Source organism: Ixodes scapularis, unplaced genomic scaffold (genome assembly GCF_016920785.2).
Source record: "Ixodes scapularis isolate PalLabHiFi unplaced genomic scaffold, ASM1692078v2 PGA_scaffold1__304_contigs__length_218370807, whole genome shotgun sequence".
NCBI classification, from domain to species: domain Eukaryota; kingdom Metazoa; phylum Arthropoda; class Arachnida; order Ixodida; family Ixodidae; genus Ixodes; species Ixodes scapularis.
The window spans coordinates 101,718,658-101,745,046 of NW_024609846.1; the positions used below are offsets into that span (position 1 = coordinate 101,718,658).

The window sequence follows — 26,389 nt, forward strand, 5'->3', positions numbered from 1 at the left end:
TCGAACTTCTTCAGAGCAAACATGACGGCCAACCCCTCCTTTTCCGTCACGCTGTAGTTGCGTTCCGACGGTGTGAGCGTTCGACTAGCGAATGCCACAGGGCGCAACTGTCCATCGTGCTCCTGTAGCAATACTGCTCCGACACCGTAGTCGCTCGCATCTGTCAGCACAACGAAATGCTGATTAAGATCTGGTAACCGAAGGCTAGCGGTGCTTGCTATTGCCCTCGCGAGAGAAGAGAAGGCAGCACCCTGCTCTGGACCCCAGACCCACCTTGAGCCTTTCCGGAGCAGCAGATTTAAAGGCCGCGCTAGCTCCGCGCACATCGGGATGAACTGCCGGTAAAAGCCAACCATCCCCAGAAACCTTTGAAGGCTCTTTACATCGTGCGGTGGTGGATAATCGAGAATGGCCCTCAATTTCTCATCGTTCGGCTTCAAGGTACCATTGTCTACGACAAAGCCTAAAAGATTTACCATTGAGGCGGCCAGTTGCACCTTTTTTGGATTAATTGTTAGACCGGCCTCACTCATTCGCCTTAAGACGATCTCGAGATGAGTTAGGTGCTCTTTGAACGACTTGGAGAATACCACAACGTAATCCATGTAGGCCATGGCGAAGTTAAATTTCGCATCGCCCAGCACGATGTCCATGAGCCGTTGGAAACTCGACGGCGAGTTCGACAACCCAAACGGAAGGCGCGTAAACTCAAATAACCCCCTGTAACAGGTGAACGCCGTCTTTTGGACATCGTCTGGCGCCACCTGGATCTGGAGAAAGCCCCTGCTACAATCCAGCGTGGTGAAAACCCTCGCGCCTCCAACCGAATACATTATAGATTCAATAGAGGGAAAAGGATACGCGTCCCTTCTAGTGACCTCATTAAGTCTTCGGTAATCAACGCAAAGGCGCGCGGTGCCGTCTTTTTTTGGCGCCAGAACTACTGGAAACGCCCAGGGACTCTGCGATGGCCGCACCGCCCCTGTGTCCAGCATCTCCTCGAGAGCCGCGTCTAGGAGAGCCCGTTTATGTACGCTTAGTGGTCTAGGATTACACCTCCACGGTCTGGCCTCTCCTGTATCTATCCTATGTTGTAAAACAGTCGTAAGCCCCGGTCTCTCGGTAAACATAGCTGCGTGTTGGGACAAGGCGTTCGCTAGCATCCGCCGTTGGTCGGCGGGCCCATCGAAAGACGCAATTATCATTTCGACGTTCCCGGGCACGACTCGCGCAGCTAATACCTGCTCCTGGTGTGACGCAGCGAGCGAACGTTCCATTCCCTGCACCAGAGATGATGGGGCAACCAAGGGAATAAGAGGGGAAAACGCACTATAACGATACCCGTTGTTCCTCAAGTCCAGGATTATGCCCTCACGACAGACGAAGTCCTGCCCCAAAATAACAGGAATTGACATACCGGGCAAGTAAACGAAACGTTGCCTCCTTCGTCTGCCGTCAAGGCCAAGGTGAAGGCGCATCGCCCCTTGCGCTTCGGCCAATCCTGTCGCTAAACGCAGCGGAGTTACAAGTTCCCGCGCGCAAAGGTTCCTGTTACGGCAGTCCTCGTACACATTATCGCCAATTAGAGAAAGGGTAGAACCGGTGTCAATTAGTGCCGAATATTCTCTACCACCGATCTCTACACGCACGTACGGGCCCTTCTCAGGTTTCGTGCTCTGAGCCCGACACGCCGACGGGGCCATCGCCACGCGGTCGCCGGCCACAATTTCCGCCCTGTCGGCACACTGATACTGGGCCTCGGCAGCGGCTGGCAACCTCGACTCAGAGGACCTGATTATTGGCGCCGGCCTCTGGCGTTTCCCTGGGAACCCTGAAAACCAGACGCTACCCACGTGCAATGCCGCCTGATGTGCCCAAGACGGTGACAGTTGTAACACCTGACTTGTTGCCGGTCGTTACGCGCAACCTGTCCATCGTTACTCTCACGCGACACTTCATCTGTGGCAAACCGCAGTGAGTCATGACTCCCGCGACTGTCGTGACCAGTCGCGCCTCTGCGGTGGTTGACCACTGCGCCACCCCTACGGGTCTGCACTCGGGCCGAGTTTGCGTTGGCTGCCCTGCGCCTTTGCTCGTATGCGAAGGGGTCCAAAGCCCGGGGCGTTATAGTTACCCCGTGACCGCGCTCCGCAACGGCCGTATACGCCGTCCGCGACTCGATGTGAGTGTCTGCGGCGCGTCCTGCCCACGCGCATCTTGGCTCTAGGGACTCCTCGGCCCTCGGAGGGGGGCGGTACTGCAGCTCAGCGAGCAAGCCCGCTTGGACCGTTCGCGCCTCTCTGGCAAGTGCCTCCAGATCCGCGAAATCTCGTCCGCGCAGATAGGCTTTGAATCTAGGGTGACATTGCCGTATCGCTCTAGCTACCATCTCTGCGTCAGACGCGGATGGTTCGGCCCTCGAGTAGAGCTCCTGGTGCGCGCGAACGTACTCCACGAGGCTGTCGTCGGGGTGCTGAGTGCGATTAGCTAGTTCGTCCCTAATCCGCATCTCGTAATCAGGGGGCAAAAATTCCTCCCTAAACCGCGTCCGGAAGTCCGCCATCGATAGAAACGGTCGTTGCAACCGTCTCCAGCGCGACGCGTCGCCCGTTAACGCGATTGGCACGATCTGCACCAAGGCCGTTTCGTCTGATGCTCCCAACGCGGCTACATACGCGTCTAAGTCCTGTAAGAAATCGTGGACCGATTTCCCGTCGGAATATCCCGCGTAGGTCGGCGTCGGTACAAACAACCGCGGTCGGGACAGAGACATAGGCGCGGCACTCGCGACTCCTGGAGTCGTCGCGATTTGTCGCAAGAACGTCTCCATCATCGCCGTCATGGCGCGCATAAACTCGCCGACGTCTGCCGCGCCTCCAGCTGGAGCTGGTGGTAAAATCCCAGCATCTGGAGATGCTCGCGTACTAGAGCCTTCTCCGGCCCCCGCAGCGTCAGTCGGTTCCTGAGTTCCGCTCTCAGACGAGTCGTCCTCGTCCCTATTGGGGGTCGACCTCGTCTTGGGGGGCATCGTTAGCGTTTGCCCTTCTAAACCACGCTGAACGCTCAATAGATCTGTGTGACTCCCCGGGACGAACAGAACAAGCAGCAGACCAATCGGGCCCCACGTTGGAAGCGCCAGTTCGTGTCTTCTCCGCCGACCGCCTGTCACGTGCCCTCTGCCTCGTCTTTCACCCCCGGCTCCCACACTCTCCCCCCCTCAAGGCCCGGACTTCGGGGAACTTCATGGGCCTCAAGGAGCCGCTGGGCTTCATGGGCGGCCGCTGTTGCTGTTGTCAGAGTGGCCACGTTGCAGCGTCCGAAAGCGGCGTAGGTGGTGGTGGCTGGCGAAGCCGGCAGAAAATGCCGACCTGTCTGTCGCTCGCTGTCCCACTCACCGCGATACAGCAGGGGGCTTGCTCTAAGCTGGTCCGGCCGACGCAGACGGACTTGTCCCGTTCCGCTTAGAGGTCGCAGCGGGCTTAGAACTGCCCACCTGAACCGTTCGTCAGGCCGAACAACTGTCAGCCACCCTGAGCACTTGGGAAAACGAATGGCCAGTTTTCCCTCCCGGTGGGCTTCCTGGGTTACGCCGTCTACGGCAGTCTTTCCAAGAAGCTATTTTGCGCAGAACAGAGTGTTAAAACAACACACAACGAACAAGTACTCTGCCGCAGACTGGCAGTGGCCATAACCTCCACCGCCTAATTGCTTACCGACGGGTTCGTGTACCATGAGGCTAACTCAGCAAGTCTGCATTCCAGAGCTCGCTCCTGGGTCGCCAAGAACAGGGGATTTCTTGTGTCCTACCGCAACCTCATGTTATACGTCTTCCCCATCGCGACAACGGTAGTATCCTTTCAAGTCAGCGATGTGAACCGGGCAAGCCTCCTCGTTTGTATCTCGCCGAGTAAGCCTAGAAGTAAGACACGACGCTCCCGTCGATCTTTATACCTCGGGTGCCCTTCTCACCTCGGAGCAAACGATGCGGCAAAACCACTAGCTGCATTGCTCAACGCGTGAGTTTCCTTCTGAACATGTAACGATGGAGTAAACCTAGTCCATCTTTTGCGCAAGCGAAGGGATCCAAAGCCTGTGGCGGGACGGTCATCTTCCATACCCGCGCTCCAAAACGGCTACATATACCATGTGGTACTCGATGTAAGTGTCAGCGTCCCGTTCCGTCCACGTGTCTACGAGCTCTAGGGACTGCTCGGTCTTCGGAGGGGCGGCAGCTCAGCGAGCAAACCCGCTTAAACCGTTTACGCCTCAAGGCAAGCTGGACAGCTGCAAGCCACCTAAATGTCTACCGCCTCATCCCCGGCCAGGTCGTGACGCGACATAACCGGGGATGAGGCAAGACGCACTCCGATACGACCGCAGTTGTCCAGCCTGCCAGAAAGCGAAGCCCAGGGGGGGCAAGCCTCCGGGCTTGATGCAGTCGGTGGAGAGTCACTACACGTGGGAGATCGTCGCTTGCGACATCATCGGCCCACTGCCGAGAAGTCCGCGTGGAAACCAGTACCTCTTGGTTATTACCGATCATTTCTCAAAGTGGGCAGAGCTGTATCCACTGAGGAAGCTGGTTTCAGAGCGGATCTGAGAAAAGTTACTGGATACTTTCCTACGCTTCGGCACACCCAGGTGTCTCATTAGTTATAACGCTAGTTATTTTACTAGTAAAGTGTTCGTGGACTCCTGCTTGGCGCTGAACATAAAGCACAAGAGGACAACACCGTACCATCCCCAAGCCAATATCACTGAGCGTGTGAATCGGAATATCAAAAGCATGCTGATCGCGCTAACGGAGAGACACCGAGACTGGGATGAGCGCATCGCTGAGATGGGTTTTCCATCCGGAATACCGTGAACAGATCGAGTGGTTTCACGCCAGCGTTTCTGAACCTGGGTAAAGAGATCCCGTCTCCGCTGGAGAACGAGTTACGGAGCAACCAAGGAACACCAGGACGCCCGCTCTCTAGGTACGCGGAACAGCTAACGAACCGCTTGTCTGGGGCGCTGCACGATGCCAGAGAGAATCTTGATGCCGCAAGGATCGAGCAAGCGGCGCAGTATGACAGGAGCCATAGGCACTTGGAATTCAAGGTTGGTGACTTGGTCCTGAGAAGAACCCACCCTCTGAGTCACGCAGCTAGCGGTTTCGCCGCATCGCTTGCTCACAGATGAGAAGGGCCCTATGAGGTAAAGACGCGAATGTCACGGCTTACTTATAAACTCACTCGGTGTGATACAAATGAGGAGTCGGGTCCAGTTCACATCGCGGACTTGAAGGGGTATTACCATCGCGATGGGGAACATTGTGAATGAAAACTACCGCCGCCGCCACATTCGGCCACAGAAAGTGATGATTTTCCGGTGTCTGACAGTGTTCTTTCTACACAGGATGCCTCCTTGGAGAAACCGCCCCATGGGGCCATACCCAGGAGGCCCACCCGACGGGCCAGGCCCCGGGGCGGCTGGACCCCAGTGGTCCGGTCGACCAAACCCTCGGGGCGGCCACCCAGGGAGGCGTCAACACCGGGGATGGCCGAACGGCGGAGCTGGCCAGCGCCGCCCGGGCTCCGCAGGTACCGCGAGCCCGGCAGCCGGCAGGCCTGCGCGGCACGGGGCAGTGCCGTCCGCAGCAACATCGCGGCACCAGGCAGGGCCGTCCGCGACGGAGCCCCCGCACCACGGAGCGGGTCCGTCTACGACCGGGGGACCTGCCTGGAGTCGGCCCCCCTGCCACACCGTGGCCACGTGGACGGCGTGGGAGGAAGGAGGGGCGGTCCATTTCGTTTCCCGCCGGCGTTCCGGCGGCGCCACGGGTCTTGGGAGCGCCTGACACCTGCTGGCTGTGCGGGGTCCCCATAATACATCTGGAAACCCACGAAGCAGGTCGACTCCATACTGACCTGCTGGAGGTACAGCCCCTCCCGGACCACGTGGCGGCAGCGGTCCAGCCCCTGAGGGCAAGCCGCCCGGACCTCCTGGCTCCCGCTGCCTTGGCCTCCGTTCAACCAGCCCGGCCTCCCGAAAACCGTGCCACCGCACCGGCTGCCGCAGCCGCTGCCATCGAACCCGCCACCACGACGGCCCCCACAACACCGGCCGCCACCACATCCTGCGGGCCAAGTCATCGGGCCAGTGTCGTGTACCAGCCCCCTCCGTCCCCCTCGACTTCCGACGACGCCATCATGGCCGAGGTAGAACAACTCCTCGGCCAAAACCAGTGAGCACCCGGGGCCCCCCCCCCCCCCCCCGAAGCCCGGGCCTTGAGGGGGGGAAGTGTGGGAAGCCGAGGAGGACGACGGCGCGCGAGGGGGCAGGAGCGGTGGCCGGCTGCCCGGTGCGCGTGAGAGTGCACGAGAGATTCCGCCAGGCACTGGGGCAAGACACACGGACGAGGACTACAACGGCAAGGCTACAGCAATCAGCCGAAACAGTAAAACGTTTTGAATTCATTCTTGCTCGTGTGACATCTTGGGAGGGCGGACCAGGCAGGGACCGATTGGGCAGCAGTATAGTAGAGCGGCCCACAGCACCAAACAGAACGAGATCGCCGAAGTCAACGGAGCGCTGTCGTGAACCTTGGCTTGTGGTTGCGCACTCGTGGACCCTGTGACTCCCTTCGCTTTCAAAGCACACACGACGATTACGAATGCGTCTTCCGGGACCATCACAGGGGCGCTTTCTCCGGTCACGTCTTCGCTACATGTGCTTGCAAACCGCGTCAAACCAAAACAATACCGCCGCCTTGTTGAACATGCGTTGTTGCTAGATTTTCTTCGACCAAACAAAAACAACGAAAGCAAACCGGCTCTAGCTTCCAGAGTACATCGGCGTTGCGCCGTGGCCAGGTTTTCTCCGTCAGCTCTAACTTAAAGACGACCTACAGATGCAGCAACACTGGTATCAAGTTTTAACATGGCGGCCCCCACGGAGCGCCGTAAATTCTGAGGAGGGTGCATTGGAAGCGGCGGCACCTTCCCCCCCCCCCCCCCCTGGTCTAAAGTGTCAACAAACCAAGATTCATCGTCATACCACCACCCCAATTTCAACATTTCTTTCTCCAGATGCAAGATTTTCCCATGTACACATTGACCTCGTCGGTCCCCTCCCGCCGTCAAGAGGATACCGCTACATGTTGACCTGCATCGACCGATTCACACGTTGGACCGAAGTGTGTCCCATTGTCTACGTGTCTGCAGAGACGGTCGCAAAATCCTTTTTGTCAACTTGGATAAGTCGATTTGGCGTACCGGCGACTATAACAACGGATAGAGGACGACAATTCCAAAGCCGGTTATTCGAAGAAATTTCACACCTACTCGGCATTAAGCATATTTCAACGACAGCATACCATCCCGCTTCTAACGGACTAGTCGAAAGATTTCATAGGCAACTAAAAGCAGCACTGAAGGCTTCAGACACCACATCCTGGTCAGAAGCCCTGCCCATGATTCTTCTAGGAATCCGAACTACGCTCAAAGAGGACACCGACTGCACCGTAGCCGAACTAGTCTACGAATGTTCGCTTCGTCTGCCAGGGGACCTTTTAGTTGCCTCACCAGACGCGGAGTTGCCAGACCCTCTCAACTACGTAACACGACTTAAAACAATATTACAGGCTTAGCATTAATGGCAAAGAAGACACAGTATTAATAGGCAGGTTGAAACCCGCTCACATGGCCAACACACTCGAAACAAATGTAAGTAACCTTAAGTCTTCCAACGCCTCCACAAAAGCTGAGACAAACGACTTAACTAAAGGGCATCCTACGACAACCACAACCAAGGCACCGACAAAAAATACGATTCCCAAAAGGGTGCACTTTGTTTCTGAACCTCTTCCACACCATCGTAGCACACGACGTGTTTCCCGTCCTGTGACTAGGGGGGAGCTCCCGTGGCCGTCAAAAGACCCAACAGATGCCAATAAAGAAGAAGCATCTGTTGGGTCTTTTGACGGCCACAAAGCTAAGAGAATGCGAAAATTCCATGCTAAATGTCTTATCGATCCTCAAACACATCCGGAAACCCGAGCACCGCTAAGGCGATATTAATTATGCTGTCGCACAGGTGCTAATACCCAGAGCGATCTTGCACAGAAAGGGTATAAAGTATCATTCTTTCAGATCTTCACGTTATACCTACGTCAGAAACTACGAAGAAGCCCTAAATCGTCGGCACGCCGCGGCATATCACGTCTCCGCGCACCGAACAAACTCGCATCCACCAGCTCTGGGCGCTGCCATCTTACCGATGACATCACGGCTCTTGAGAAGTCACGTGACGAGTCGTCACTCGGTTGCTACGGAAACCGAGCCAGCTCAGCTCGTTGCTATGGTACCGCGTGTGACCAATCGCGGTGAGAGGCGGCACAGGGAAAAGCGTAGCGCTACTGCGCTACCCTGGCAGCTACGCTGCCATATCGAGTGGCTCTAGTTCTCCCTACTAAGCTGATCACGAGATATGAAAGTCCCTAGGTGCGTGCCTTCGTTCTGGTGCGTGGCTCGCGTGCCGTCGCGCACGCGCCGCAGCTCAGAGAGCAAAAAAACTCGTAGCGTAGTTCCCATTATCAATTCGTAAAGCAGGTTATTTCCTCGGTCTTTAGTTCTTGCAGCCACCGCCTGCTGCCGTCGGTTTGTGGAAAATGTCCATTTGGCTGGGGGCAATCGGGCATTCGGTTCGCATCAAGTTTGTCGAGGTTTTTTCCCGTCATTTTGTTTCGATAAGCAAGTAGATATCAAGTTTTGTACTGCACCTGGCTTTTCAAAACAAATATCTTCGTTTTGGATGGCCAGGAGCCTTCAAGAACGCTAACCCATTTCTCGTGAATTCCAAGCGAAGAAAATAAGAATAACAAAATGCAAAAAAGACTGCATATTTTTTTTATCCTCTTAGTTGTTTCTTACCGCACATCGACAGACACTGACAGACGCTTGTATTAAATCGCGGCTCTTGCACGATGAAACGACGGAACGCCGCTTTCGTGGCCGCGTTTTGCGAGCGTTGTAGAAGCTTTTGGACAAGGGGCGGAACAGCAGATGAACGAAGCCAGAAACGAACGCCGACGCGTCGTTGTTGTGTCCGCGTCTGGGAACTGCAGACGAAAATCGACGGTGGGGGATAGAAGACGATGCCGTAGGCTGCCGCGCGTCTGATCGCTCGTCTAGCAGACGGTGTCAGACGCCAGACTAGACGCACCGTATGTCGCGAATAGTAGGCTTCCGAGCATGTTCGGCCGAGCAGCTACGCCAATCCAGTAGCAACCCAAGCAGCATGTAGTGAACGGGCCATCGCTGGCAAGTGTACTATTGCCAACAGGATTTTCGATGGTCCAAGATTAGTCGAAGTGCTCGTCAATAGCAGCGGTTTGGTCCTTGTCTGGTGACTCGCCTTTTACTTTATGCCAGTCGCTGGCTATTCACTTTAAGCCAGTGACTCGTCATTCAAATTTGGACAGTCACCGGCCATTCACTTTTGGCCAGTCACTGGCCATTCACTTTTGACCAGACTGGCCATTAAAGGGGCGATGCAACAATTTTTGTACTTGACGCAAATACCCCTTAAAAAGGATCCCTGACGCTAATGACCTATGAAACACGCGTTCGTTTTTCACCCCACGCAATAGAAGTCATAAAACAAATTAAAGAAAAACGAGCAGCGTTCAAAAAAAAAAAATATTGGGTTGTGTGTGTGTTTATACAGCCTAGAACTTGGTCTGCCTCACAGGGGCGACGAGTCTCCCAGCTGTAGATGAGCAATTTAGCCAGTGCGGTACAGCCGCTAGCCTGGGTTCTTTAACGTGCATCACGCAGTAGTGATACACGACCGCACGCCGGTACGATGCTCATCCAGATCGAAACGGGCAGGGGTGGGGCTCGAACCCAGGATCCCTGGGTTCTGCAGATTCCTGGGTTCTGCAGCGCGAGCTTTCGCGAGCAGCGTTCACCCCCTCAACTCGCAGCCAGAACAAGCGGCCACGTGATCTGGAGCCGATTATATGCCGCCAATGTTGATCATAGTCACGCGCTGGGGTTGGCAAAGCACAGGAAACGCGCTGAGTTCCAGACATTGTTATAGCTCGGCTCACTGTCGTCGTTGCAGCGATTGGACACGGGCCACTACCCGAATGCTTCTCGAGCTAGTAATTATTACGAATCCAAATCAAGTGCCCACGCAATGCTCGTGTCCAATATGAACCGCATTTAAATATCGTCACTTGGGAATACTTCAATCCCAACGTTACATCTTCAAATTTTGCAAAGGAGAGATTGAATGAAAATGATCGATTTTGTCCTTGAAATTACACCGCAACAAAAGAGTTTCTTGGCCAGTGGCGTTGCGTGCGAGTATCCTTGAGTCCCACTAGTGCCACTAAGCTCGTGTAAAGTGAAAAACATTCCAATTGAATGTCGTTGCACCGCTCCTTTAAGTTTTGGCCAGCCACTGGCCAGCCACTTTCGGTCAACGAGTGGCTATTCACTTCTGAGCAATCACTGGCCATTCACGTTTGGCCAGCCACTGGCTATTAACTTTTGGCCAGTCACTGGCTATTAACTTTTGGCCAGTCACTGGCTGAAAGTGGCTGTAGGTATACACACTTTAAATGTAATTTATCACAGACTGCCAGAAAATTTGGGGTGTTCCTCAGGAGACTGTCAATCATTTCGGGAGGTCAAGTTTGAGAACCCAACCCCAGAAACCTTTACAGATTAATGACAAGCGAAGCTGCCGTGAGGTTGCTCAATATTGCTTGGACTTTTTGAGTACAACGCCTTACGCGCTGATTGCGACCACCATTTTAGTTGTCTGTGGGACCGTGGATGGTCCGTGGTCCCACCCTTAAAATCCCCCCGGACTGCAGCCGCAAAACAAACAAAAACATTAGTTGAAAGGACAGTGCAACGATGTTCGGTTGTAATGTTTTTCACTGTACACAAGCTTACTGGCTCTAATGGGAAAGAGAAGCCTGGAGTACCTCCGGTACGGAGTCTGAGACTGCCGGAATGTAGTGGAGGAGAATGCGTCAAAAGGAAACCAAATAGAAGGAACGCGAAAAATTTTTAATCTCAATATTTCCATTCGATGCTTGCGAATCTGAACAGCTTGCAAGCACTGCACGTGCTCCCATTAGGTAATAAAAAGAGCACCTGTGCATTGACTTATTCTTTGTACTTTTCCAAAATAAAATAATCAAAAACGTCGTTCATGAAAGGTTTCACTTTATTCTCAACTAAATCAAATCAGCTTGATTTAATTTCTTTTTCTATTGGTACTCTTGATCTTTTCAAGATTGTTACGCAAGTGGTACAGCTTGCAGCAATATGAACTGGTACAGGGCAAGTCAAGCTATTACAGTAAAATGCCATTGTGGGAGCCCCTTGAGCATCAAGAAGTTAAAATGAATTTTGGATAGAACGTCTGCTTTCTCTTTTTTGAATAAAGTTTCAGTAGAAATAAAATTGAGGCAATTGCTCAATTGATTAGCGTTACTCAAAAATCACTTACCAAAGGTCTCGTTTATCTATGCAAAAATATCCGCATGCGGGCTGTAATTTGAAAAATATATGCCCACACGTACCCCCCCACAGATACCGCTCTTTCTCAAACATTGTTTGTAATCTAAATGCAGCGACGACTCCAGTTTTCTTCCTCATAAGCTGACGACGTCCAAGGCTCTACATAAGTTCACTCGCTTACGTAGCATCGAGATGTTCTGAAGAGCTTGGCTCACCAATAGAGAAGAAGTTCTTCCGCTTCCTCAACTACGTCGTCGTGAAGTCAACGATCACTGGCCACCATCAGTTCTTTCCAGGGGGGTGAAGGTGGGTGAGGAGGAGTGGCAGATCCCGTGCGCCCACATCCTGGGTCCCGAGCGAAAGATCGCGAAAAAGAGCGACAAAACACGAGAGAAAGAAACCAAGGTTGCCAGTTGAAGGACGACAGTCGCAATGGTAATCGCGAAGACTGAAAACTCTCAGCAATATAAACAGTGACAATTTAACGTTTCAAACTAAATTCTGAGCTATTCTAACGCTTATAAAAAGCAGTATACTCATTACGCTGCATTAACTTCCCTTCTGCCGAAATCTCGAAAATCTGGTCGTTGCGCGGTTTCGTATTCCTGGAGCGCGGCCACCCGCGAAGCTTGTTATCTGGTTTAGTTTAGTGTTTATTTATTTATTTATTTATTTATTATACCCTCAGGGCCGAAGCATTACAGAGGGGGTAGGCAACGGAAGTACAAAAACGCTGAAAATGGTTAGTCCGGCACAGATCATGAATAGTAACTTGTTAGTGCTTCTTTAAAGAGAACAAAATCGCCAATGGTCGCAATGGGTGAGGGAAGATCCGTTCTATTCACGAGATGTTTTTGGGATGAAAGATTTGAAAAAAGAATTTGAGATGGAAGTGGGTATACCAACTTTGCAGCAGTGATCGAGGCGAGATGATACGTAGATGGGGGCACTGATTAGTTGCTCTTTCAAGAGTGAATTGGCATAGTAATTTTTATGAAATAAACAGATACGGGAGATAGTGCTACGAGTAGAAAGAAGGGGCAGTGAGAGACTAGCTTTAATGGATGTGACGCTTAATGTACGATGGTAGTTTGATAATGTAAAACGTGCTGACCGGTTTTGGATGGCTTCAAGCGCTGATATGAGGCTTTCTGCACCGGGATCCCAGACCGAGCATGCATATTCAAGCTTTGGTCGCACCAGTGTTTTATAAAGTAGTAATTTTAATGATGATGGAGCTAGAGAAAAGTTACATCTTAAATATCCAATCATGCGGTACACTGTTATTAACGATATATTCGGTGTGAGTTTTCCATGATATGTCAGAAGAGATATGAACACCTAGATATTTGTAAGTTGATACGTTTTCAAGGAGGTTATTTGGTAGGAAGTAGTTAGGACAGAGTGCTGCTTTGCGGGAAATCCTCATTGTCTTACATTTCAAAATGTTTAGTTTCATGTGCCAAGCATGAAACCAGAAAGAAATTGAATTTAAATCAGATTGAATTATGTGTACGTCAGAGTCATTAGTAATTTCACGGTAAACAACGCAATCATCCGCAAATACGCTTATGGAGGAGGAAATGCTAGTAGGTAGGTTATTTATATATATTAAGAATAAGAGGGAGCCTATGACAGATCCTTGTGGTACACCGGACTCAACGAGGGACGATGACGAGTTTTTGTTTTTGACACTTACAAATTGCAATCTGTTAGTGAGAAAACACTCTAACCAAGATAAGATATATGGATTAATACTGAGTAGGCTAAGTTTTTATAGTAGTAGTTTATGCGTTACCTTATCGAAAGCCTTTGCAAAGTCCAGAAAGATGCAGTCAGTCTGAGATCCACGGTCCAGAGCCGAGTGGAGGTTGTGGGTGAAAACCATGAGCTGAGTTTCACATGAGAAAGATTTGCGGAACCCATGTTGAAAAAAGCTAAAAAAGGAGTTGCACTCCAGGAAACGCGAGAGCTGTGAAGAAATTATGTGCTCCATAATTTTGCAGGGTACGCTTGTAAGAGATATTGGCCTGTAATTTAAAGGTGAGAAACGGTCACCAGCTTTGTGAATTGGAACAACCTACCCTACTTTCCAGTCCTCAGGTAAGACGCCATGATCAAGTGATTGTTGAAACAAAGATGACAAGATGATCGATGAGTACATTTTGGTATTCTTTAGAAATTTCGCGTTTATCTCGTCGACACCTGATGCCGACGACAGCTTGAGGTTTTCAATAATCTTAACAATACCGGGTGGAACAAACACAATTGGTAACATGGGCAAAAAATCAGAAGATGGTAGTATGGGATGGTCGGCACTTAACCACTAAAGACGCTGATGAAACATTCGTTGAACGTCATAGCGCAAGTTTCACCGGAAATCACCTCTCCGCCTGAATTTTTAAGTTGTATTAAATGTTTTTCGGCAGGATTGACTAAGTTCCAAAACTGCCTTGGATTGTTAGTGAGCATTGAAGGTAATTTTATGCTGAAGAAGTTATTTTTAGTTTCATCGACGGCCAATTTGTATACTTCAGCTGCCGAATGGTACGCGGCCCAGCGATCAGGAGACATTGATGATTTAACTGTTCGAAACAAGCGCTTTTTCTTATTAGACAGCCTTTTTAAAGTCGTATTATACCAAGGTGATTTCGAGTTTGATTTGACAACACGAGAGGGAATGTAGTTGGTGATCAGTGAAGTAATTTTATCTTTGAACAGACACCAATTGCCTTCAACCGATCGCTCTGAAAAACTCTGCATATAAGAGTCCATGAATGTACATAGCTCGCGGTTTATGAATTCAAAGTCGGCTCTGGCGTAATCACGGATGTGTTTGACACACCCAGCAGAATTGTTCTTGGGAATTTTTAGGAAAAAATACAAGGCTAAATGGTCACTAAGACCTGGAAGATAAGAGATCGGCTCTACGAGGTGTGTGTCTCTCCTACTCGTCTGTCGTTTTTAGCGCTTTTAACCCCTAAACAAAAGCTACGAGGTCCTTAGACGTAGTTAAAATAAGATCAAGAACGTTGGCTGCTGAGGACGTAATTCTCGTGGGCTCGGTTACTAATTGCGAAAGATTAAAATTTGCACAGAGATTTAGGAAATCGCTGCTTTCAGAAGAATAAGGCGCGCAAATAGGAATATCTTGTGACCAGTTAATATTTTGGTAGTTAAAATCGCCAAAAATAAATAGCTGCGAGTTGGGAAACCTTGATACAATCCTGCTAAGTGTGTCATGTAATAACTCCACAAAATTCATAGTAAAGGTAGGTGGGCGGTAACATGCACAGACAACAATGTTTCTGTGACTTAGTTGAAAACGTACACATACAGATTCTAAGCTAGATGCTAAGTTAATATGAGATGACTCAATGGAATCAGCAACTGCAACTAGCGCGCCTCCGCCCGTCCGCGAATCCCTATGATGCCGATAAACTTTGTACTGCTTATCACAAAAAAAAAGTTCATCGTTACGTATTTTACTAGAGAGCCATGTTTCGGTCAACACAATGATGTCGGCAGAAGCAGAATCAAGAGCAGAGCACAATTCATCGCGTTTCTTTATTACGCTTCGGATATTTGTAAAGAAAACAGAAACATTTTTCACCGTCGAATCTTTGGCTGGAAGAGTGCACGATTGTTATGAGGTTGCTGATTCTTGCACGTGTTGCGGTTGGAGTGACTCGGCACCTCTATTAGTAGCACTGGTAGCACTAGAAATTTCATAAACTTCGTCGCTCGTACTGCAGTAGGCGTAACATTTCTTGTTTAGGTGAAGCCTGTTGTACCTTATCTTAAATATACTATCGGGACTCTGAGATTTTGCGAAATCAAACAATATCTTGCGCGCATAACGTGTGGCTGGTGCGAAGTCTTCATTGACGGAGACGTTCCATGTTTTAGTTTAGCTTTTGCTAAGAGGATGCTCTCTTTAGTTTTGGATGACACAAATTTTACTATTACTGGTCGACACTTATTTTGAGAAAACGTCCCAAGTCGGTGCGCGCGAGTGATTCCCTCATCAGAAATGCTCAGCTCAGAGGCATTAGAAAGCAGCGAGTGTACTTTTTGCTCAGATTGGGCCCAGGTCTCTGAGGGCGAGTCATCTATGCCATGAACAATTAGATTGTCTCGCCGAGACCGATCTTCAAGGTCGTCAAGTCTAGCACGCAAGAATGCATTTTCTTTTTTAACTTCTAGAACCTGATGTGTAGTGCGTACTTCATAATCCAGTCTATCAAGAGCATTAGTCTTAGTTTCCACATTCTGGAGTCTGTTAGAGATGTCAGTGGTTTTGTCTTCCAACTGCTGTTGATTTGTTTTGATTTCATTTACAACCATTACTAGTTTAGACTGACCATCTTGAAGCAGTTTGCACATTTCGTCAAGCTGCTTGTTACGCGTATCAGGACCGTTGTTTACCTCGACGATCCCCGTATAGCATCAGCAGTTTTACAACATCTATATTCTGACCGACGATCGAGAGCAACTTCCGTGGGCATGGGAACACCAAAAGAAAAACGTCGCTTGATTTTTCAGTGTACAAAGAATCGATGTTACTAACCGCGTACAGAAGAAGCGAAAAACGTTAGGCGTCCGCATTGTATGGTTGTTCCCATGCCCAGGGAAAGCGTTGGCAATGGGCCGGTCCCTCTTATCGTGTGGCGCCGCTGATGTCGCTGATGATGAGGCTTGCCTCTCGAACGTTTTTGGCAGGATGGTGGGCGTGTCCGGTGGGAGACGAAGCGACGTGTTCTTGTTGATGACTGGCAGTTTACCCGCCGCTGTGGCAAGTTTTGCGAGTAGATCAGCAGAACTTGAATCCACTGCTGGGAGGAGGCATTTGCTGAACATCAACTGCGTACAGAAGAAGGAAAAAACGTTAGCCGTCCGCGTCGTATGGTTGTTCCCATGCCCAGGACTGGAGGCCGTACATCTGCGCGCTGTGCAAAAAGAAATCTTCGAAAGGAACGCGAATATCTTTTCACCGGTAAGTTCGTGGATTCTTGAAGTTTATGAAACTGCTCTGATGATAGAATTATATTCGTGAAATCGTAGGCAGTTGGTAACCATGTGTGGGACCCCGAGGGTCCGCCTGCATGCTCCGCCGCTTGTGGCAGCCAGAATGCATGGGAAAATGGCGGACCTTTTTCTCTAGAGTTAGTATGTATGACCTCTATGGTTCTTTCTGAAATATGAAACTGAATATAAACGCGCAAGCAAATGAAAAGAAGCAATCAAGCCACGAAAGGCAGGGCTGGCTCACTTGTTCTAGCAGAAGCATAGCCGCGGCATTCCTTTCGCTGACCAATGCATGTTGAAATCAATCGCTCTCAAGCTAGCATCTGGTACCTAGGCAAATTTTTCGTTAACCCTAAGTTGTTACCGCCTGTAAGGTTGGATATTTCAAACCTATTTAAAGGGATACTGACGCCCCCCAAATTTTTTTTTCCTTTTCTGTCAGGCGATTTATTATGGTGTCGGAATACTACCCAATTAATATTTTGCTGCAGAGTCACGTGTTTTTTTAATAAAGCCAGAAAAAGTAACTGCTTGAAACCGAAACCGAAACTCCCGCATCGCACGGAGAAGTGGAGAGGATAGAGTGAGATTCCTAAATTGCAAGATGACGTTCGCGAAAAATTAGAAGCGCCGACTACAGTTTGCGAGATTGAGACGGCCATTGATGAACTAACTACAGGAAAAACACCCGGCCCGGACGGCCTCTGTGCGGAATTTTATAAGGTGTCGAAAAAAAAGGAAGCTGCCGCTTCGTATCAGGTGATAACGGAGGCCTATTGTAAGCGTGTTTTGCCGCCCTATTTTGAGGACACACTATCCTGATCCCAAAGGTTGACGACCCCGTAAGGCTTTTGTCAGTCGACTCCTACAGGCCAATAAGCCTGACAAATATTGACTATAAAAGTTTTATAAAAGTCCAGGCCAGGCGTTTACAAAATGTCATAACTAGTCTTGTGAGACCGCATCAGACATTCGGTATTAAAGGGCGCACTATTTTTACCAATATTCATGTAGCAAGAAGCATTCCGGAATGTTGCGATGATCTCGGTTGCCGTGTGGCCATGTTGCAGTTAGACCTGGAGAAGGCTTTCGAGCGGGTATCGCATAAGGTTGTTTTTAGTATTTTGGAGCACGCAAATTTCGGGTCTGCAATCTTAGACGGGTTAAAAATAGCGTACGCCAGTTGTACGACATCCATAATTGTAAATAAGAAAGCTAGTGAAAGTGTACCTGTCCTTTCGTCTGTAAGGCAGGGCTGTCCACTGTCCCCCTTGCTATTTGCAATGTGCTTAAACCTTCACAATGTAAACATTGGTGGGTTTAGGCTGGACTCTTGCGAGGTAAAAGTTATGTCCTACGCGTATGGCGTTGCGGTTTTCTGCGTCGATCAAGACAGCGTGCGTGAGGCGGTCCGTGTTGCTTCTTTGTTTTGTAAGAATACGGGGAGTGTTATTAACCGGGGGAAATGCGCCAGTTTCTGGCACGGAAACTGGGACTCCAAGCCGGAAGTTTTTTTAAACGTTCAGTGAACAGCCTTGCCCGCAAAGTATCTTGGTATGCCGCTCGAGCACTACCGAGACTGCACGCAACTGTGGAGTGAACAAACAGAAAGAGTGAAGGCCAAAGCGGAGGGTTGGAAGGGTAGAGACTTGTCTACGTTTGGGCGCGCGCTACAGTTTGTAAGTTATTTTTTATCGCAAAAATTTGGTCTATGCTGCAAGTGCTGTCAATGTCGCGGCTCAACGTGCAGAGGCTGCGCAGAGTGTTCGCCATTTTTATTTGGAGTTTGAGCTGGGAGCGTTCTGCTCGCACAAACGTCTTTTGATTTGTTCGCAATGGAGGTCTGGGATTGTCCTATCTGTTTATGCGGCAAATAGTGTCTCGTTTTGTGTTCTCTCGTGACCAGCAAGCTTCCTTTTTACGCACAGTCATGCAGGTGCGACTGCGAAATTCGTTATCTGAGTACGTAGTGTCGACCGGTGACGGTTACTGCGCCAGTATTCAGGGTTTCCTCCGTGAAGTGGTACTTTCAGTTAGTTTTCTAGCGGTACGCTTTTCTATGGAGTATAGTTTCGTGCCTCGGAAACGACTGTATAAAGATCTAGCAGACGTTTTGTTGCCCACCCCTCTTTGCAGCTCATTGAACTGGTTGAGCTCAGGGCAGGATGTATTTAAAAGGGTAAAGAGCATGCCGGTCAAACCATCAACGAAAACTTTTTTCTTTAAACTACACTGCCGCGCGCTCCCGGTTAAACCGTGGCTCGAAGCGAAAGATATTTTTGTGCCGTGGTTTGTAAATTGTTTTCTTTGTAAGGTTCCCGAGTCTATCGAGCATGTGTTCATCGACTGTTGGGACGTTGCGTTCCCGTGGAATGTTCTTCTGGGAACGCAGAAGGAAGACATGCCTCTAACTGCGTATGGGATTCGTTTCTTGCCGCTAGAGAGCGAAGGTGGCATCCCGCACGATATGTTTATACTCCTCGGCCTCCACAGCCTGTGGAGGACTAGGATGGGTGTACATAACGCTGATGTAAGTGTGCGCCCTGCGAGAGATTATTTCATTGAAAACGTTGTCCATATTCAAGAGGTATTCAGCGCACTGCCTGAACCGCCTGAATTGTTGCAAATACTTGATGATTTGGTCTCGTTGAACCGCTTTTAAATGTACTCGCGGCAGCTGCGCTTGGCTGACGCGTTTTAACATTTTGTGTATGTGGTTGCATCCCTTGTGTTGCTTGTGTCAAAACAGGCAATAAAGATTTTAAAAAAAAAGCCTGGCTAGATCAGTTGGTAGAGCGCTCCACTAAAAATGGAGAGGTCCCGGGTTCGATACCTGAACCAGGCGGATTTCGTCATAGAAACCAAGGGCACTGCCGGGGGGCGCGGCCCTTGGTGTCTATGAAGTGGACACAAACTTTTACAATGTACGTTTAGCGAGTTTTTTTTTCGAAGCAGCAATTAGGATTTTTTAGCGCTCATTACAGAATTTGATGTTACTGATAATCAGACTAACACTAGCACGCGGCTTAGGTTGCTTTATTTCTGTTTTTTAGCCGATCTCGAGCGCGAGCGCAGCGCTTCCATTTGTCCTTCGGCTGCGCGTCAAGTCAGCAACTTTCAAACTTCAAAATCTACTACAAGAGAACACACACAGTTTTTTTGTTGTCCTTTTGGTTTGTGGGTGTAGTGATTATGTTTAGGGATGTCCTCTATTCAGAGATGGCACCATCTACATTGCGCCGATTGCATGTGTCGCGTGTTGTACAAAACCACGGGCCACGTGGCGGCAAGAGATGATTCGGTCACCAAAAATACGATAAATAAATCTGCTCGAGGCGCTCGCCTCAGATCTGCCATCGTCACCGTCGGGATCTGTTGGTTGTCGTTCTCATCGGCAGGCTTTAGGCCGGAGCCGGCCGGAACCTTGCACGTAAGCGCTCATCTGGCACAGTCTCCGTTCACAGTGAGGTCCAAGGCAAGCGTAGGCAAGGCTTGTATGACCTCGCACGTATCTTTTGGAAAGATCGCACAGGAGAATACAAAAGTGGGGTTTAGGAATTTAGTGATCAAAGACAACAAAGAGTCAATTCCAAAGGCAAATAAAGCACACCTGCAGTTTATTGCTGTTATAAAATCAACGCGCATGCAAAAATCTAAAAAATAAACTAAAACATCAAACGAAACATTATTAACATACTAGACATAGTATTTTCATTGCATGAGCTCCATGAATGTCATACGCTTTCAAATGTGACTTTTCGTTCTGTGGTTCTGGAGACGAACTCCCTCATAACTTGCACTAGATCGAGGGCAGCAGTTCTCTTTTGGTGAACATAGTATTTTTTATTAAAATATCACTTGTTGCTATTTTTCACACAAAATAGAGATAGTGCTATTTTTCATTCCAATTTCAGTTGTTGCTATTTTTCAATAAAAACGACGATTCTGCTATTTTTCACTATAAACGGAGATCGTGCTTTCTTTACTTCAAATATCAGTTCTAGCTATTTTTCACACAAAATGGATATACTGCTATTTTTCATTCAAATATCAGTTGTTGCTATTTTTTCAATAAAAACGACGATTCTGCTATTTTTCACTATAAACGGAGATCGTGCTTTCTTTACTTCAAATATCAGTTCTAGCTATTTTTCACACAAAATGGATATACTGCTATTTTTCATTCAAATATCAGTTGTTGCTATTTTTTCAATAAAAACGACGATTCTGCTATTTTTCACTATAAACGGAGATCGTGCTTTCTTTACTTCAAATATCAGTTCTAGCTATTTTTCACACAAAATGGATATACTGCTATTTTTCATTCAAATATCAGTTGTTGCTATTTTTTCAATAAAAACGATGATTCTGCTATTTTTCACTATAAACGGAGATCGTGCTTTCTTTACTTCAAATATCAGTTCTAGCTATTTTTCACACAAAATGGATATACTGCTATTTTTCATTCAAATATCAGTTGTTGCTATTTTTCAATAAAAACGACGATTCTGCTATTTTTCACTATAAACGGAGATCGTGCTTTCTTTACTTCAAATATCAGTTCTAGCTATTTTTCACACAAAATAGAGATAGTGCTATTTTTCATTCCAATTTCAGTTGTTGCTATTTTTCAATAAAAACGACGATTCTGCTATTTTTCACTATAAACGGAGATCGTGCTTTCTTTACTTCAAATATCAGTTCTAGCTATTTTTCACACAAAATGGATATACTGCTATTTTTCATTCAAATATCAGTTGTTGCTATTTTTTCAATAAAAACGACGATTCTGCTATTTTTCACTATAAACGGAGATCGTGCTTTCTTTACTTCAAATATCAGTTCTAGCTATTTTTCACACAAAATGGATATACTGCTATTTTTCATTCAAATATCAGTTGTTGCTATTTTTTCAATAAAAACGACGATTCTGCTATTTTTCACTATAAACGGAGATCGTGCTTTCTTTACTTCAAATATCAGTTCTAGCTATTTTTCACACAAAATGGATATACTGCTATTTTTCATTCAAATATCAGTTGTTGCTATTTTTCAATAAAAACGACGATTCTGCTATTTTTCACTATAAACGGAGATCGTGCTTTCTTTACTTCAAATATCAGTTCTAGCTATTTTTCACACAAAATGGATATACTGCTATTTTTCATTCAAATATCAGTTGTTGCTATTTTTCAATAAAAACGACGATTCTGCTATTTTTCACTATAAACGGAGATCGTGCTTTCTTTACTTCAAATATCAGTTCTAGCTATTTTTCACACAAAATGGATATACTGCTATTTTTCATTCAAATATCAGTTGTTGCTATTTTTCAATAAAAACGACGATTCTGCTATTTTTCACTATAAACGGAGATCGTGCTTTCTTTACTTCAAATATCAGTTCTAGCTATTTTTCACACAAAATGGATATACTGCTATTTTTCATTCAAATATCAGTTGTTGCTATTTTTCAATAAAAACGACGATTCTGCTATTTTTCACTATAAACGGAGATCGTGCTTTCTTTACTTCAAATATCAGTTCTAGCTATTTTTCACACAAAATGGATATACTGCTATTTTTCATTCAAATATCAGTTGTTGCTATTTTTCAATAAAAACGACGATTCTGCTATTTTTCACTATAAACGGAGATCGTGCTTTCTTTACTTCAAATATCAGTTCTAGCTATTTTTCACACAAAATGGATATACTGCTATTTTTCATTCAAATATCAGTTGTTGCTATTTTTCAATAAAAACGACGATTCTGCTATTTTTCACTATAAACGGAGATCGTGCTTTCTTTACTTCAAATATCAGTTCTAGCTATTTTTCACACAAAATGGATATACTGCTATTTTTCATTCAAATATCAGTTGTTGCTATTTTTCAATAAAAACGACGATTCTGCTATTTTTCACTATAAACGGAGATCGTGCTTTCTTTACTTCAAATATCAGTTCTAGCTATTTTTCACACAAAATGGATATACTGCTATTTTTCATTCAAATATCAGTTGTTGCTATTTTTCAATAAAAACGACGATTCTGCTATTTTTCACTATAAACGGAGATCGTGCTTTCTTTACTTCAAATATCAGTTCTAGCTATTTTTCACACAAAATGGATATACTGCTATTTTTCATTCAAATATCAGTTGTTGCTATTTTTTCAATAAAAACGAAGATTGTGCTATTCTTCACTGTAAACGGAGATCGTGCTTTCTTTAATTAAAAAATCAGTTGTAGCTATTTTTCACACAAAACGGAGATAGTGCTATTTTTCATTCAAATATCAGCTGTCGCTATTTTTCACTGAACACGGAGATCGTGCTATTTTACATACGTATATTAGTTGTTGCGATTTTTCACTCAAACAAACATCGTGCCAGTTTTCATTCAAATATCACTTCTAGGTAGTTTTCATCCAAGACGAAGATCGTGCTATTTTTTGTTCAAATATAGCATGTTTCTACTTTTCGCTAAAAACTGTGATCGTGCTATTTTTAATTCGAATATCAGAAGTCGGTACTTTTAACTAAAAACGGAAGTCGTGCTATTTTTTTATTCGAGTATCACTTGTTGCTATTTCTAGTAAAAAGACAGATAGTGCTGTTCTGCATTCAAATATCAGCAGTTGCTATTTTACACTGAAGACGGAGATTGTTCTGTATTTCTTTCAAATATAGTTGTTGCTGTTTTCACTAAAAGCACAGATCGTGCTATTTTTTATTCAAATAGCAGTTATTAAGAGTTTTTAATAAAAATGGAGATCGTGCTCTTTTTCATTTGAATATCAGTTGTTGCTAGTTTTTATTAAAAACAGAAATCGTGTTAGTTATTATTCAAATATCAGAGATATTTTGAATAAATATGGAGATCGTGCTTTTCTCATTAAAGTACCAGTTCTTGCTATTTTCACAGAAAATGAAGTTTGTGGGGTTTTTTTTCAAATATCGGTTGTTGCTATTCCTCGTTAAAAATTGAGATCGTGATATTTTTTATTCTAGAATAAGTTGTTCCTATTTTTAATTAGAAATGGAGATCGAGCTATTTTTCATTCATATCACATTTCCTAGTTTTCATTCAAACACAGATCGTGCTATTTTTCATTCAAATATCAGTTGTTGCAATTTTTAACTCAATACATAGATCGTGTTTTTTTTATTTAAATATCAGTTGTTACTATTTTTTACTAAAAGAGAGATCGCGCTCTTTTTAATTCAAATATCAATTCTTGCTCGTTTTGCTTATATATTACATCGTACTATTGTTCATTCAAATATCAGTTGTTGCTATTTTCCACTCAAAATGCAGATCATTTTATTTTTCCTTCCAATATCAGTCGTCTGTATTTTTCACTAAAACAGAGATTGCGCTATATTTCATTGAAATGTCAGTTGCTGATATTTCTCACTAAAAACGGAGATCGTGCTATTTTCTTTAAAATATCAATTGTTGCTATTTTTCACTAAAAACAGAGATCGTGCAATTTTCAATTCAAATATCAGTGGTTTCTATCTTTAAATAAAAAAAGTAGATCGTGCTATTTTTTTTTCAAGTGTCTGTTGATCCTATGTTTCGCTAAAAACGGAGAAGATAATTTTTCATACAAATGACGGTTGTTTGCTATTTCTGACGAAAAATAGAGATCGTGTCATTTTTCCTTGAAACATCATTTGTTGCTATTTCTCACTCAAAACAGAGATTGTGCTATTTTTCTTTCAAATATCAGTGATTGCTATTTCTCACTAAAAACTGAGATCGTGTCATCCAAATTGCCCATTCAAATATCAGCTGTTGCTGTATTCAACTAAAAATGGAGGTCGTGCCATTTTTGTTCAAATATCAGGTGATGCTATTGTTTATCCAAACGAAGCCCTTGCTATTTGTTATTCAAATATCAGTCGTCGCTATTTTTCATTCAAATATCAGTTGTTGCTATTTTTCACTAAAACTGATATTGTGCTATTTTTCATTGAAATATCAGTCGGTACTATTAGTAAAAACGAGATCGTGAAAATTTGTATTCAAATAACAGTTGTGGCTATTTTTTACTCAAAAGGGACATAGTGCTACTTTTTTATTCAAGCATCAGTTCTGGCTATTTATTTATTAAAAACGAAGATGGTGCTATTTTTCATACAATTGTCAGTTGTTGCTATTTTTCTTGCTAGAAATGGAGATTATCCTATTTATTATGCAAATATTGGCTGTTGCTATATTAAACTAAAAACGGAGATTGTACTGTATTTCTTTCAAATATGAGTTGTTGCTATTTTGACCAATATTGAGATCGTGTTATTTTAAATTCAGATGATAGTTGTGATTTTTCAATGAAAACAGAGATCGTGCTATTTTTCATTCGAATGTCAGTTGTTACTTTTCAATAAAAACAGAAATCGTATTATTTATTATTCAAATATCAGTGCTATTTTTACTAAAAAGAAATCGTGCTTTCTTCATTCAAATATCAGTAGTTCTTATTTTCCACCCAAATTGGAGATCGTGTTATTTTTCATTAAAATATCAGATGTTTCTATTTTTCACTAAAAACTGAGATCGCGCTATTTTTCATTAAAATATCAGATGTTTCTATTTTTCACTAAAAACTGAGATCGCGCTATTTTTAATTCAAATATCAGTAGTTTCTAATTTTAACTAAACCGGAAGTCGTGCTATTTTTTCTTTAAGAATTAGTTTTTGCTATTCGTATGTATTATTTTATGTACTATTTGCAATGTAATATTTAGACGAAAAAGAATAATATAGCCGTATTTTAATTAAAAATAGCTCAATATCTTATTTGGACGAAAAATAGCACATCGTCATATTTGAATTACATATAGCGCAATGTCTTCTTTTGACAAAAAAATAGTACATCGTCATATTTGAAATACAGATAGCCTAATGTCTTATTTTTATCGCAAAATAGCACATCGTCATATTTAAATTACTGATAGCGTAATGTCTTATTTTGACGAAAAATAGCACACCATCTTATTTGAAGTATGCCAAAAATCATTAATAAATAAGTTGGACATCCTTTTTTCTACAAAATACAAGCATGTATTTAGCTGGTCAACTTGTTTAGGGCAATAAACCCTATTGTGAGTGTAACCATAGCCTCCTCTGTACTCACAAAACCTGGCAGTTCGACGAAAGAGCCATAGAGCGCCCGGTCGCAGATTTGGAGCTCGAGGATCTCGTAGCAGAGAGCATTTCTCGAGGAATCTGGTATTCAGCGCACAGCTTTTGCAGCGGCGAGAACCAGAAACATGGTTTTCCAACCCGACGAGAAACGAAGCGGTAGCGCGAGGAATGCGAGGAGCACGAGTGGACATTTCATCTCTCGGGAGAAGTGTGTTTCGGCGTCTTGCCGCAGCGGGGCGCCCGTTACATGTCTCTTCTCTCATCCGTTGTCTGCCGCTCTACCTTTTCACTTTTGTCGGCCGCGTCTCGTGGCGATTTGCCAGGCTTTGCAGTATAGAGGAGGCTATGCTGTAACAAAAGGGTCCTGGTGCAGTGGTTTGAGAAACGATAAAATAGCGAAGGTTATGCATGAGATCCCAGACAGGTTGGAAAAACGTCACTTTTTCGCCTGGGCCCCTTCAATGCTCAACAACGTAAAGGCAAAAAAATCCGTCGAGCTTGCCGTTTGTTCTCTTTTTTGTTAAAAGAATGAGCCCAAAACCTCTATTTTTTTGGTCAAACTTAAAGATAGACCTCAGCACCGTGCTTAAATTGGGATTAAAACGCTCATATAGTACGTCTCTGAGTGATTACAATTGTGTAATTCAGGGACGGGTGCCGAAACGCAGGGTGGCATTACGGA

At 45.7% G+C, this 26,389-nt stretch overlaps 1 non-coding gene and 1 pseudogene across 1 annotated transcript; one reads left to right on the forward strand and one right to left on the reverse strand.

The window, feature by feature from the left end:
• Nucleotides 1–15,270: 15,270 nt before the first annotated feature.
• Nucleotides 15,271–16,406, reverse strand: LOC120846235 (annotated as a pseudogene).
• A 2,919-nt stretch (nt 16,407–19,325) lies between these two features.
• Trnaf-aaa lies at nt 19,326–19,398 on the forward strand. Its single transcript has one exon. It is a non-coding gene; the product is annotated as a tRNA-Phe (tRNA).
• Nucleotides 19,399–26,389: the final 6,991 nt, after the last annotated feature.